Source organism: Lepidochelys kempii, chromosome 3 (genome assembly GCF_965140285.1).
Source record: "Lepidochelys kempii isolate rLepKem1 chromosome 3, rLepKem1.hap1, whole genome shotgun sequence".
Taxonomy (NCBI): Eukaryota; Metazoa; Chordata; order Testudines; family Cheloniidae; genus Lepidochelys; species Lepidochelys kempii.
Genome location: NC_136382.1, coordinates 57,189,734 through 57,204,846, shown reverse-complemented (window position 1 = coordinate 57,204,846; position 15,113 = coordinate 57,189,734). Strand labels below are relative to the sequence as shown.

Here is a 15,113-nt window from a genome sequence, read left to right as displayed (position 1 = left end):
CCCTTGCTGCCTGAGAGTCTTTCCTCTTCTCTCTTGCTGTGTTACATGTTTTTAAAAATATTAAAATGATTAAAAAACTATAAAAATTGGTAGGACAGATTATCCAAAGCTACATTTAAAAGTCATTTTTTGAAGTTTATTAGTTTGTCAATTTTTACAGTCTTAGTTAGGCATAGAGTTTCTTGTATTTTTAAAAATGTTTATATGTACAACATTTAATGTAATTTCATCCACTGTCGTTGCCAGAGATTACAATGTGGATTGCCTTCTCTAACATATGCATTTTTAATTTTGTCATCCACCATGAACCATACTGTTTCTTTTCAACTGCATAGCCTTCCTTATGTGTAAGTCAACGGCCAAGGCAGCAAAGATGAAGATAACCTAACCACAAATGTACACAGTAAGTCAGCAAAATTTATTCTATGTTATATACCTAGACCCTATTCCTACAAACAAATATGCATATACTTAACTAGAAGCACAAAAGAAGACCCCGCGATTTCAATTAGACTATTCCTGTGCTTAAATTTAAGTTGTATTAGTATTCGCAGGATCAATACCTTAGCATGGAGATTGCTATGTAAAGAATTACTAACTCTACAGTAACTTTGGTTCTTCAAGATCTTGTAGTCAGTGTTCATCCCACAAGTAGGTGTGCATGTGCCTAAATGCACATTTCCTGTTCTTCCTCATGTTCCTGTGCGAAAACAAAAGCCAGATTAACTGTAACCTTTCCTCATCTCCCTCACAATGCACAGTCCCAGATAGTTGATGACTGAAAGCAGGAATGGAGGGTGGGTTTTGGGATTACACATCATCCCAAATAGCTACACAGTTACTGTAGCATAGATAACCATTCTTTCTCCTTCAAGTTATGAGTGTGTGGATACACTGTTCGTGACTGGCAAGCAATATGCCTTTGGGCTGGCGAGATGAGGAGTATCAACTGCATCAGTACTACCGCTCTCCTGATCTTGGCATGTGCTTGGCAGCCAAGTCCAATACATAATGCTTGATGAAAGATTATTACATGTTGTGACTTTGCAGTTCTTGGCAACGAACACATTTCAGACATAGGCAGAGGACATTGCTTGAGGGCTGGTGAAGTAAGCCTTGATGTTTGGTGGGAGAAGTACACCACTCTGATGGTAACAGCAAAAAAGACATTCTGTTATCCACTTGGATACTCAGATGTGATGGCCTAGCCTTTGCAAGAGCAGGATATAGCTCGAAATAACCAAAGACACAGTCTGAAGAGGAGGTTATTTACTGTAACTGGAGCATCTTCGAGATGTGTGGTCCCTAGCTGTATTCCACATGTGGGTTCGCATGCATGCCATACACCCGACTTCAGAAGTTTTCTCCAAGCAGTGTCTGTTGACTAGCACATGTGCAACATGTCTATTTGTGGTCCCGACCTAGGGTATAAGGGGCAGTGATAAGTAGGCGCCTCCTTGCTTGTTAATGTAGTGCATAGCAGACATATTGTTAACCAGGACCTGCACTGTGGAATTTCAGAGGCTAGGTAAGAAGGCCATGCAGGCTAGTCTGATGCCTCTGAATTCCAGGTTTATGGGAATTACCACATCTACTGAGGACCAGGTCCCTTGCAACAGTAAGTGGTCCAGATGGCTTTTCAACTGTTCCTGATGCATTTGTGATTCAAGTCCTTGTTCAGTAGGGTGCTAAGCACAGTAATCCTCATATATTTTTAGGTTATAACCACCATTCCAGTTCTGAGAGGCCTCAAAGTGGAACCAACACCTTCCCGTCAAATTGGTGTTTCACTGGACAGTGGATTGGCCTGAGTCAGATACATAGGAGCTAGAGGTGAAGTCAAGCAAGCATCATCATGTATGTGTACACTAACATGTGGCCTAACACTCAAAGACCCCCTGGTAGAGGCCTCAGGGTCCTTCAACACCTATCCCAGGAAAGGAGCAGTAGAGAAGTCCCTCCAAGAGGGCTAGAGTGGTTGCGAGGAAGCAACCAAGCAGAGAGGCTATAGAGGAAGCAGCCAATGTGGGCCCTATAAAAGAGATGCACCTGGCTGGCTGCAGGATCTGAAATGGCTTGGATAGATTAGTCTGCTAGCAGGGCCTGGGAAAGCAAGGGGTTCTCCTGGCTAGCTGCAGGGTTAAGGCAGGTAGTTGCTGGCAAGGGAAGCGAGGGAATAACTTCTGGCTGGCTGCCAGGACTCACTGAAGACAGGCCCACAGGCAGTACTTTTCCCTGGAACTGTTACCTTGCGGAAGGGGGCTCATCTGGCTCATCTAGACTGACCCAGCTGGAGAGCTGGGGTCAAAGGACTAAAAGGCAGGTGAAGAACCTCCAAGGAGGAAGCCCTGGGAGTGCTGCTCCACCCCAGAGCAGGAACCTTCACATGTGAGCAGGTCAACTAGGGTACTAAGTATCGCTTCTTGTATCAACTAGGGTACTAAGATCGGTCCTCAGTCTGACCAACAGGGCCTGAGTCTGGGGAGGGCTACAGGGACAGTGTAGGGAGCTCAGCCAGAGGACTGAGTCGCTGAAGACCTGCTGAGAGATATTTAGTGAAAGGTGGGTGTGCTTGTGAAAGGTGGGTGCCAACCCAGTGAGAAAAAGACAAGTTGCAGACAGTCAGCCAGTGAAAGTGGGAGAGAGAGGTGCCAACCCTGTTACACTCCCTGTCCTCCTGTGGGATCTTAGACTACAATTAACTATTGACAGGAAAGCAGTGACCCTTTCCCCACATGAGAAAGTTGTATTTTGTGACCATAACCTGGTAGTTTGCCACCCAGAATTGCAGTGAGGCAGAGCAGTATGCTTTTTGCCCAGAAGTTTCTAATTTTTTAGGGTCCATGACCTTCAGTGTACTCTTTGAAAATGTAGATTTCTCCTGCATTACTGATACCAACAGGGACTCCAATTTTGAGAAGGTGTAGAAAAGTTCAAAGCCCTTCAGGGGCATTTGGTATCTTCTTTTCAGATGTTCAGATGTGGGAGAAAAAGTATCAGGCATTTGCCAGCTCAAATATTTCATCACTGATGGAAAGAATAATTCTGATGGGTGTTGCAGAACTTAGTATATCAAAAAGCATGTAGGACATCTCCTGTATTACTGTGATTTCAATGTCCAGGGATTCTGCAATGCAGGACTGGAGTTCCTGGAATGCCATGCTCGAGTAGGAGCTAGTGTCACTGCCTCATCAGGTAACGAAGACAACTCTTTCAGTTGAGACAGGTGTTCCTGTTGTCCCTCTATTACCTCCAACTATTGGGATCAACGTCAGGCACTGGTGTTAGTGCCCTGACTAACAGTGCTACCAGAGACCAGGATCGCTTCCACTTTCTTGATGCATTGAAGGGGGATATGCTCTAGGACACATGCAGTGACGGTCCCCAGTAAAGCCAATACAGCCAAGATGGCAAGCCATATGGGTTTTGGTCTGAGGTTCATCGACCCAGTGCCACTCATGCCTTACCTGGGGCAGAGCCCTAAGTGATAGCCTTCTATTACACCCTTGGAGGGACTCAAGAGTAGAGAAGAGGCATACGTACTGCATGCCAGAAAGGAGGAGTCTGCTGTCAACAGTGGAAAAAAACAGACCTCTTCAAACAGCGGTACTGGGCAGCAATATGGATTATGCACTGGTTCGGATGCTAGTCATCACTTTGGTGCAGGGGATGAGGGCATATCTAAGGCCCATGATCGGCTCAGTCACCGGCACCATTGATGGAGTTGGAAGCAGGACTACTTTACTGTGTACTGCCCCTATTTTGGGGGCAAGAGGTTTTATGTCCTCCCGGAAGGATGATCCCATGGGATATTTGGAGCTATGTTTCTGCTCTACCCGCTTTGCCTCTCAGTATTACCTTTTGTATCAGCATTACCTTTTGTATCACATCTATTGCTAAGTTGCTGGTGCTGGGACCCCTGGTGTGAATGCTCTAGGTGCCAGCTTTGATGGTGTCGTCCTCTTATCCTTCTTTCTACTGACTTATCCCAGGGTTGAGAGCCTGCATGAGGGATCACTGACCGATGCAAACTCTTTTGGCTCCACTTTGGGGTTATTTCCTCGAGGGCTCAAGTAAACCATGTTCATTACTCAAGCAGATGAAACATGAGCCAAGCACCCCTGGACTTGTTGTCCTGGTCCTGAAAGAAAAACAACTCGTACACCACGCACTTAAGCACTTGTCTGGGATTTGGCTCTTTCCCCAGGCAGAAGGGGCAATGGCTGGGTCTGTAAATGAGGTGGATGAGTCTGTCACAGAAGGAACAGGGTTTGAACACTGACAGTTTTGAGACTGACATGAGGCATGACAGTTGGCACAAAGTGCCTCTCCCTGCTATACAGTAGGGTGTATTTTTTCTTTTCTTTTTTTTTAATTAGAACATTCAATTAAAGGAAGAAGAAAAGTAAAGACAAAAAATTTCACAAATTGGTAAAAAGGAATGAGTTTGACACTTTAAAATGTAAAAGGTCAGACACACGTTAGATTCTGTCTTGGTAAGACAGCACTGAGGGAGGGTCACAGCTGCTCCGCCCTTTGTGACCTTGCACAGTAGAACACTGTGGCACAGGACACTGCTATTCAAAAGAATCCAATCACACAAAACTTCTACAATGCACACCTACAGTGGGATCCACGCTGACATATATTCAAAGTAGTATGATTTAGTCTGAACTTTTCATATAAAGTGGTCTTTCATTTACTGTCTAGGACACAGAGCAGTAGATAGAACTAAGATCCTACATACATGAATGCAAGGCTGTAGGAAATATTCTACTTGATACTGTATTTGTGAAATAGTATATGATCATGTAGTTAAAGACTACTGTAATGCATATGCAGAAGGGGGTAGAGTTCGGGTTTTCCATCCAACCCTACTTTGGCATTACCTGTGTTTTGAATATTTAATTATACAACCTTTATGTTCCATTACAATAGTTTTTGGTATGGAAATTTCTCACTGTTTTTAAAAGTAAAAAATCATAATGATGGAGCTTTATTCTCCAGGACTTTGAAACTCAAATGGGTTACAATAATACATGTATATTTAATAAGAGCTACTTCAATGTCACGATCAGGCCCTGTTGAATAGATTTGATACGGTTTATAGAAAAGTACCAATCTTCTTCACAACTTAAGAGATGCAGAGCTTTCAGGGTGCATCAGAAGGGCACTTCCTTCTCTGCAGTTTACAAAGCATGAAGGATCCCTCTCTCAACCCCAAATGTTCCTAATGATTCCCAGCATCCACTAGATTTTCACTGTGCACTTAAGTCAGCCATGAAAATCCTCTCACACCTGCACACTTTAAAAGTTAAATATGCTGGTTCATTGTTTCCTAACTCAGTCAGATCAAAACAGAACAAGCAAAAGCACTTCCCAGTTAATGCTATTTTCATTCTTAACCTCAGCTCTCAGCCATTTTATTTGTAGAACTGGTCAAAAAAACAAAATATAATATGAAAGTGAAATTTCTCTTCCCCACTTCCTTGGGTTCAAAAATGACTGAACTACTGCTCTGCAAATTTTGCTCTAAAAATTCCCCAATGGGCAACAGTACAGAAAACAGAGTGAACATTTCAGAAAGTTATAAGCCCTTTGAAAACAGTTAGAATTGGAATAGTTATGGAAGTTTAACTACAGAGGTTGATGTTATTCCTGCTACAGTTAAAAGATGTGTACAAGATGTACTGAAATTAAATTCACTAGGTAAATGTAGTTGGCCCCTGCATATGAAGTGTTAGATACAAAGAAAAGCCAGGTAAAAGTTAAACAAAGACACAGAAAATGCTTAGAATAAGATATGGCTTACCTATAAAATAATTACATTTACCACTTAGAAAATCTGACTATGACTAACTATTATAGAGGAATTTATAAGAACTGGATGTTAGGTCATGTGATTACTTTCTTACATCCTAAAGTCTGAAGTAAAGCCAAAAATTCCAAATGTCAGATTTCAAAAGTTGGTTAACCAAGTTTGAAAGCCAGGACATTATGTATTAAATTTATCACTGTATAAAGAAGTTACTCTCCTTGTGCAGTAACGATGGATCTTCAAGATGTGTCCCTAAGGGTGCTCAACTGTAGGTGTGTCGACGTCCCGGCACTGCTGATTGGAGAATTTTGGTAGCAGCATCTGTTCAGCCTGCTCATGAGACTAACAGCATTGCGGGCAAACGCCCCTGAGTTCCTTCTCTACTGCAGAGAGTATGAGGAGAACTCTGAAATAGAGGGGAGGAGGGTGGGTTGTGGAGCACCAACAAGGACATCCATCTCCAAGACCCATCATTACTGCACTAGGTGAGTAACTTCCTCTTCTTCGAGTAGTGTCCCTATGGGTGCTCCACCATAGGTGACTCCCAAGCAGTATCCTACACTGGAGGCAGAGCTTTGGAATAGAGTCTGTGTTGGATGACAGTACTGTGGCGCCGAACCTGGCATCTGCAGCAGAGTCTCCCCAGATGGCACAGTGTTCCGCAAATGTATGTGCAGATGCCAAGGTAGTGGTTTTGCAGATTTTGAACATAGGGATGCCCCTGTAGAAGGTGACAGATGAGGAAACTGAGCTCATGAAATGTCTGAGGATTGTAGACGGGGGTGCTAAATCGTGAATCTGATTAGAGTTTATTCCATTTGAGACCCATTTAGAGAGTATTTGAGCTGAAATCGCTGTGCCTTTAGACCTGTCTGCAATGGAGATTTTCTGAAAACTCTTGTCCTGTCCAAATAAAAGGCCAAAGCTCTCCTTATGTCAAGCGTATGGAGGATGACTTCCCTATTATCCTGGTGAGACTTTGGAAAAAAGGTTGGAAGGTGAATGAGTTCATTCACGTGAAATGTGGAAGTCACTTTGGGGGTGAACTTCAGAAGTGGTCTAAACATGACTGTCAGGGAAAAAATGAGGAGGACTTGTGGCACCTTAGAGACTAACAAATTTATCTGAGCATAAGCTTTCATGGGCTAAAGCCCACTTCATCAGATGCATGCAGTGAAAGATATAGTAGGAAGATCACACACACACACACACACAAAATGGGGGTTGCCATACTAACTCTTAACAAGACTAATCAATTAAGGTGGGCTATTAGCAGGAGAAGAAAAAACTTTTGCAGTGATTATCAGGATGGCCCATTTCAAACAGTCGACAAGAAGGTTACCCTCTGATCCCACTGAGGGTTACCAAAAGAAACTACACCATTTGCTCAAGAAACTCCCTGAAAAAGCACAAGAACAAATCCACACAGACACACCCCTGGAACCCCGACCTGGGGTACTCTGCTACCCAAGATCCATAAACCTGGAAATCCTCGACGCCCCATCATCTCAAGCATTGGCACCCTGACAGCAGGATTGTCTGGCTATGTAGACTCCCTGCACAGGCGCTACGCTACCAGCACTCCCAGCTATCTTCGAGACACGACTGACTTCCTGAGAAAAAAATCATAGAGCAGGTCCTCAAGGAATCTATCCTGAAGCACTTACATAGAGGAAAGTGATCAGGAACAGTCAGCATGGATTCATCAAGGGAAGGTCATGCCTGACTAATCTAATCTATGATGAGATTACTGGTTCTGTGGATGAAGGGAAAGCAGTGGATGTATTGTTTCTTGACTTTAGCAAAGCTTTTGACACGGTCTCCCACAGTATTCTTGCCAGCAAGTTAAAGAAGTATGGGCTGGATGAATGCACTATAAGATGGATAGAAAGTTGGCTAGATTGTTGGGCTCAACGGGTAGTGATTAATGGCTCCATGTCTAGTTGGCAGCCGGTATCAAGTGGAGTGCCCCAAGGGTCGGTCCTGGGGCCGGTTTTGTTCAATATCTTCATAAATGATCTGGAGGATGGTGTGGATTGCACTCTCAGCAAATTTGCAGATGATACTAAACTGGGAGGAGTGGTAGATACGCTGGAGGGCAAGGACAGGATACAGAAGGACCTAGACAAATTGGAGGATTAGGCCAAAAGAAATCTGATGAGGTTCAACAAGGATAAGTGCAGGGTCCTGCACTGAGGACGGAAGAATCCAATGCACTGCTACAGACTAGGGACCGAATGGCTAGGCAGCAGTTCTGCGGAAAAGGACCTAGGCGTGACAGTGGACGAGAAGCTGGATATGAGTCAGCAGTGTGCCTTTGTTGCCAAGAAGGCCAATGGCATTTTGGGATGTATAAGTAGGAGCATAGCCAGCAGATCAAGGGACGTGATCGTTCCCCTCTATTCGACATTGGTGAGGTCTCATCTGGAGTACTGTGTCCAGTTTTGGGCCCCACACTACAAGAACGATGTGGAAAAATTGGAAAGCGTCCAGTGGAGGGCAACAAAAATGATTAGGGGACTGGAACACATGACTTATGACGAGAGGCTGAGGGAACTGGGATTGTTTAGTCTGCAGAAGAGAAGAATGAGGGGGGATTTGATAGCTGCTTTCAACTACCTGAAAGGGGGTTCCAAAGAGGATGGTTCTAGACTAGTCTCAGTGGTAGAACATGACAGGACAAGGAGTAATGGTCTCAAGTTGCAGAGGGGGAGGTTTAGGTTGGATATTAGGAAAAACTTTTTCACTAGGAGGGTGGTGAAACACTGGAATGCGTTACCTAGGGAGGTGGTAGAATCTCCTTCCTTAGAAGTTTTTAAGGTCAGGCTTGACAAAGCCCTGGCTGGGTTGATTTAATTGGGGATTGGTCCTGCTTTGAGTAGGGGGTTGGACTAGATGACCTCCTGAGGTCCCTTCCAACCCTGATATTCTATGATTCTATGAAACTACAGTCCATCAGTGGTCTTCCTGAAAACACCATCCTGGCCACTATGGATGTAGAAGCCCTCTACACAACATTCCACACAAAGATGGACTACAAGCCATCAGGAACAGTATCCCTGATAATGTCACGGCAAACCTGGTGGCTGAACTTTCTGACTTTGTCCTCACCCACAACTATTTCACATTTGGGGACAATGTAGACTTTCAAACCAGCGGCACTGCTATGGGTACCCGCATGGCCCCACAGTATGCCAACATTTTTATGGCTGACTTAGAACAACGCTTCATCAGCTCTCGTCCCCTAATGCCCCTACTCTATTTGTGCTATATTGATGACATCATCATCATCTGGACCCATGGGAAAGAAGCACTTGAGGAATTCCACCATGGTTTCAACAATTTCCATCCCACCATCAACCTCAGCCTGGACCAGTCCACACAAGAGATCCACTTCCTGGACACTACGGTGCTAATAAGCAATGGCCACATAAACACCACCCTATACCAGAAACCTACTGACCGCTATTCCTACCTACACGCCTCCAGCTTTCACCCAGATCACACCACACGATCCATTGTCTACAGCCAAGCTCTACGATACAACCGCATTTGCTCCAACTCCTCAGACAGAGACAAACACCTACAAGATCTCTATCAAGCATTCTTACAACTACCAAACCCACCTGCTGAAGTGAAGAAACAGACTGACAGAGCCAGAAGAGTACCCAGAAGTCACCTACTACAGGACAGGCCCAACAAAGAAAATAACCGAACACCACTAGCCATCACCTTCAGCCCCCAACTAAAACCTCCCCAACGCATCATCAAGGATCACTCTCACTGATCTTGGGAGACAGGCCAGTCCTTGCTTACAGACAGCCCCCCAACCTGAAGCAAATACTCACCAGCAACCACATACCACACAACAGAACCACTAACCCAGGAACCTATCCTTGCAACAAAACCCATTGCCAACTGTGTCCACATATCTATTCAGGGGACACCATCATAGGGCCTAATCACATCAGCCACACTATCAGAGGCTCGTTCACCTGCACATCTACCAATGTGATATATGCCATCATGTGCCAGCAATGCCCCTCTGCCATGTATATTGGGCAAACTGGACAGTCTCTACGTAAAAGAATAAATGGACAAATCATATGTCAAGAATTATAACATTCATAAACCAGTCGGAGAACACTTCAATCCCTCTGGTCACTCCATTACAGACCTAAAAGTGGCAATTCAACAAAAAGACTTCAAAAAACAGACTCCGAGAGACTGCTGAATTTTGGAATTTGCAAACTGGATACAATTAACTTAGGCTTGAATAAAGACTGGGAGTGGATGGGTCATTATACAAAGTAAAACTATTTCCCCATGTTTATTCCCTCCCCACATCCTGTTCCTCAGATGTTGTCAACTGCTGGAATTGGCCCACCTTGATTATCACTACAAAAGGTTTTCTTTCCTCCCGTCCCCCGTTCTCCTGCTGGTATTAGCTCATCTTAAGTGATTACTCTCCTTACAGTGTGTATGATAACACCCATTGTTTCATGTTCTCTGTGTATATAAATCTCCCCACTGTATTTTCCACTAAATGCATCCGATGAAGTGAGCTGTAGCTCACAAAAGCTTATGCTCAAATAAATTTGTTAGTCTCTAAGGTGCCACAAGTACTCTTTGTTCTTTCTGCTGATACAGACTAACACGGCTACCACTCTGAAATTTGCCAGGGAAGAAAACTGTAAAGGGAGGATGCGCCATCAGGGCAGCTGTCTCCCCATCCTTCCTGCCTCTTCCATAGTTAGGTGGAGAAAAACTGAGTACCCTTCTACCTGCTGGTGGAAGGTCGCTATCGCAGCTAACTGTACTTTTAGCAAGCTAACAGAGTCCCGATTTCTTGAGATTCAGCAAATAGTCTAGGACTACAGGGTAGAGTGGCCGTATCCAGGGTGACTTTTTTGGACTTGCACCAGATCTGAAATCTGGTCCACTTCTGTCGGTAAGTACAATGGATAACCACTTTCCTGCTATGTAATAATACTTCTGATACCTCTTCAGAGCATGTCGTCTCTATGTGTTGGAACCATGAAGGGGCCAGGCTTTGAGCCATAGTATCCGCAGGCTGGGATGAAGAGTGCATCTCTCATTCTGCAAGAGGAAATAAGGAGTGGTTGCAAGAGTCTCCTGTGGACACAGCACCAGTTGAGACAGTTAAGGGTACTATGTCTCTCTGGGCCAGGTGGGAGCGATTAGTATGATATTTGCTTTCTCTCTTTATTTTCAGCAGGTCTTTCAGCAACAGAGGAAATGGGAGAAGGCATAAAGAAGGTCCTTGTCCCATGGGAGGAGGAGGAGGAGTGTCCCCCAATGCCCGCTGTGGAGCAGTACCGTAGACGTTTCTTGTTCTGGTAAGTTGCAAACAAGCCGCTCATCAGTGTCCCCCATTGTCAGAATATGTCGTGGAGCATCACTGAGTCTATCTCCCATTCGTGATAGTGTGGGAATTTGCTGCTGAGACTGTCTGCTGTCGTGTTGTGTACTCCTGGTAGGCAGGCCGCTGATACTGCAACATTGTGGGAAATGCACCAGTTCCATAGCATTAGTGCTTCCGCACAAAGGGAGGTCAATCTGGCGCCTCCATGGATAAATGTAATACTTGCACACTATATTGTCCATCATGACCTGTGTGTGTACATCTCTGATCAGTGGAAGGAAATGAGCACATGAATTCCTGACCGCTCTGAATTCTGATAGATTGATGTGAAGGCACATCTCAGATGGAGCCCATTTGCCCTGCACTGTAAGATTATTAAGATGTGCGCCCTATTGTATGAGAGATGTGTTTGATTGTGGTGGGCAACGACAGCAGTTTGTCTGTGTTGCCTTTGTTCAGCCTATAAACCAAACTGACCCATGATGATTGGAGGCATCTCATGCAAAGTTTGGCATGAACTATCACCTATGTGCCTACGGCCATGTGCCCCAGGAGCTGAAGGGAGTGTATGGCCAGTATTTGAGGGCTGGATTGCAAGGTCTCCATAAGCATGGAGAGACTGAGGAATCTGTGTTTTGGGAGGAGTGCTCTTGCTCATACGGAGTCGAGGTTGGCTCCTATGAATTCTAGTTACTGTACCAGTATTAATTGTTGATTTGTGTGTGTTTATTTGTAGGCCCAGATTCCTGAACAAATCCAGAGTGGTATGGGTAACTCGCTGGGCCTTCGAAGAAGCAATGTGCCCTGATGAGACAATCATCCAGGAAAGGGTAGATCATAATGCCCAGAGAGCATAGCTGGGCCGCAATCATAGAGATGACCTTGGAGAATACTCTGGGGGCCAATGAGAGGCCAAAAGGGAGTACTCTGTATTGGTAGTGGTCCTGGCCTAGTATGAATCTGAGGCATCTTCTGTGACATGGTATGATCGAAATGTGGAAACAATCATCTTTAAGGTCAAGGGCTGAAAACCAGTCTCCTCTTTCTAACACTGGAATAATCATTCCCAAAGTGACCATCTTGAACTTCTGAGCCTTAAATTTGTTGAGCCCTCTGAGGTCTAGTATGGATCTCCAACGTCCCTTTTTCTTGGGTATCGGGAAGCAGTGAGAGTAAAAGCCTTTGCCTCTTAGATGTAGGGGGCACTGGTTCTATGGTTCCTGCGGTGAGGAGATATTACAAGAAGAGATAGACTAGGGTCTCATAAGAAGGGTCCCTGAAGTGGAATGGGGAAGGACACTGGGGTGGGGGAAGGGGGTGAAATGGATGGAGTATTCATCTCAAATAATATCCAGTACCCATTTGTCAGAGGTTACCCGTTCCCAGGTGCAGCGGAATGGGGTGAGACAGAAATCCCCTCTCATCCCTATGGATGCTAACATTGGATGGTATTGAAGAGAATGGTCTAATGGCACCTGGACCAACCCTTTGAAATTGTCGTTTTGAGGTGGATGGCTGTGAAGAAGTAGGATAAGGACCTGATAGTTTCCGTTTAGAGAACCTGAACTTTTCTTTGGGGTTCTGAAGAGTGTCGGGATGAATATTGTGACAACCAGAGCCTGAACGAAGGCTGAGAACTATACTCTCTCTTCTGCCCAGTTGTGTAGATTCTGAGAGACTGAAGAGTAACCCTGAAGTCTTTTAAAGTGAGGAGGAAAAAGTACGCCTTTTCCATAAAGAATTTTCTGCCTTCAAAGGGAAGGTCCTCCACAGTTGTTTGCACCTCTTTGGAGAAACTGGATAAATACAGCCAAGAGACTCGTCTCATCATGATGGCAGCGATGATGGAACATGCCATTGTCAGCTGCGTCAAATGCAGACTGGAGTGACATCTTTGCCACTAGTTGGCCTTAGCTTTGAATTGGTCCTTGTGAGATTCTGGGAGCTGCTCAAAAAAGGAATTGAGTTTTAAGTAGCTGATGTAATCATATTTTGCCATTAGGACTTGATCGTTTGCGATATGGAACTGTAGAGTGGCTAATAAGTATATTTTTCTCGGCTGCTAGTCCCAGTCATAGGGGGTGGATTTCAGGTGATGCTGACAGCCTCTTGAGTTTTCTGCATCCATAATCATTGAATTAGGGGGCAGGTGGAAGAAGAAGAAAAAAATCTCTTTTGCTGGTACGTAATTTTTTTTTTTTTTAATCAGCCTGTTAGCATGTTGGTGGTACTGATGCCAGGGTCTGCCATATGAGTTTGGTTAATAGGAAGGGCTACTCGGAACAAAGTAGAGATGCATAGAATGTCCAGTAGTTTATGGTGTGCCTCTGTCACCTCCTGTAATGATAGTTTTAATGCATCTGCCACTCTTTGAGCTACCTCCTGGAAAAGCTTAAAGGCGTCTGCCAACAATGGAAGAGGGGGCATCACTTTCTTATCTGTTGATGAAGATGAGAAGTTGGTCTGGAGGGTAATCTCCCTCCTCTCAGTGTTCAGGGGGCTTGAACGACCCTCAATGCAGCAGCCGAAGGAGGGTGTCTCATCAGGCCTGAATAGGCCGAGCCAGAACCATGGGAGGCACAGTGTTTATGGGCTTGCCAAGGGTCCCAGTAAGGCCACAGAGCATGGGAAGGACCCAGAAGGCTGCCCCTACCAAGGAGGCTGGGTGCCAGAGGGGCGGTACAGCTGAGGCCCATTTGGGAAATGGGTACCATAGGGTGAATGAGAAGAGTGACAGGAGACTGTCGTCTTGCTCATTGTGACTCATCACTCAAAAATGGGGGGGCATGGCATGAGGTCACTGACAAGTCTGGGTCTCTGAGTGGATTCATTACCAGGTAGAGGTGAGTCGAATGCAGACACCGAAAGATCTGTCACGTACCAGAAGTCCGGCAATGCCACAGTCATCTGTTCTGGTAGCAGTTGGCAGAGCTGAGACATCTGCAACAAAGGAGTTGGCAATGTCTACTTACTGTGCAGTCCACCAGTGCCTGGCATGCCAAGATGGAAAAACTGTCAATGCCTGCACCAAAGGAGCCTTCCCCAGTGTGGATTCTCTATTTTTCTCGCACTCAATACCGATGAGTCTTTGCTTGTGCCCACTGGGTCCTTAGGCAGCCCATAATATTCTATCAGGGCGGTAACGTGAGCTCTGGGTACCTGATTTAGACAGCTTTGGTGCCATCGGTACCCATGATTCCAAGTGAACTGGAGAACGTTTTCAGCTCGGTCACGGCTTGCTGTGGGAATTCACAGCCCTTTTCTTAGAAACCTTGTGAGACTGGCTCATGGATGACTTCTTCAGCTCACCTCCCTTAGATATAGAGGGTTGCAGTGAGAATTCCCACCACCCAGAGTCTTGGAGTGACTCTGTGGGCGGTTGGAGGAGTGCTTCCATTAGGAGAAGCTTGAGTCCCAGTTCTCTCTCCTTTCTGGATCTGGGTTTCAATTGCTGGCATAAACCACACTTGTGTGGGATGTGGTTCTCTCCCAGACAGCAAACGCAGTAAGAATGTCCGTTAGTCACTGGGATAGATGCTTTGCAACAGAAACACTTCCTGAAACCCAGTTCGGAAGGGGGGTGGGGGGAAGTACCCATAAGGACACTACTCAAAGAGGAATACAGGTTCTACCACAACAGTCCCATGCATTAGTGCGGATGCCTTATATACCACCTATATTTGTGTACAGTGTCAGTGTTCTAAATGTTGAACAATGTTTTAGGAGGTTATGATTTTTTTCAATATCTATACACTGTCCACAACTGGAAGAAAATTCAAAAGAATGACAAAATTTAAATTAGTGAAAATTCCACCAAATGGGTCTGTATTTATGGGCTTTTATTTCCCTTGAAATTAGTTTTAAAAAAGGCAGACCTGCTAGATGGCTTGGCTGGAATAGCAGTGCCCT

The 15,113-nt window shown here is 45.0% G+C and overlaps 1 protein-coding gene across 3 annotated transcripts in view; it reads right to left on the bottom strand.

Annotated features, from left to right (window-relative positions):
* SMAP1 (small ArfGAP 1) overlaps positions 1–15,113 on the bottom strand; it is a 221,404-nt gene that overhangs the window by 130,786 nt on the left and 75,505 nt on the right. The window lies entirely within an intron of this gene.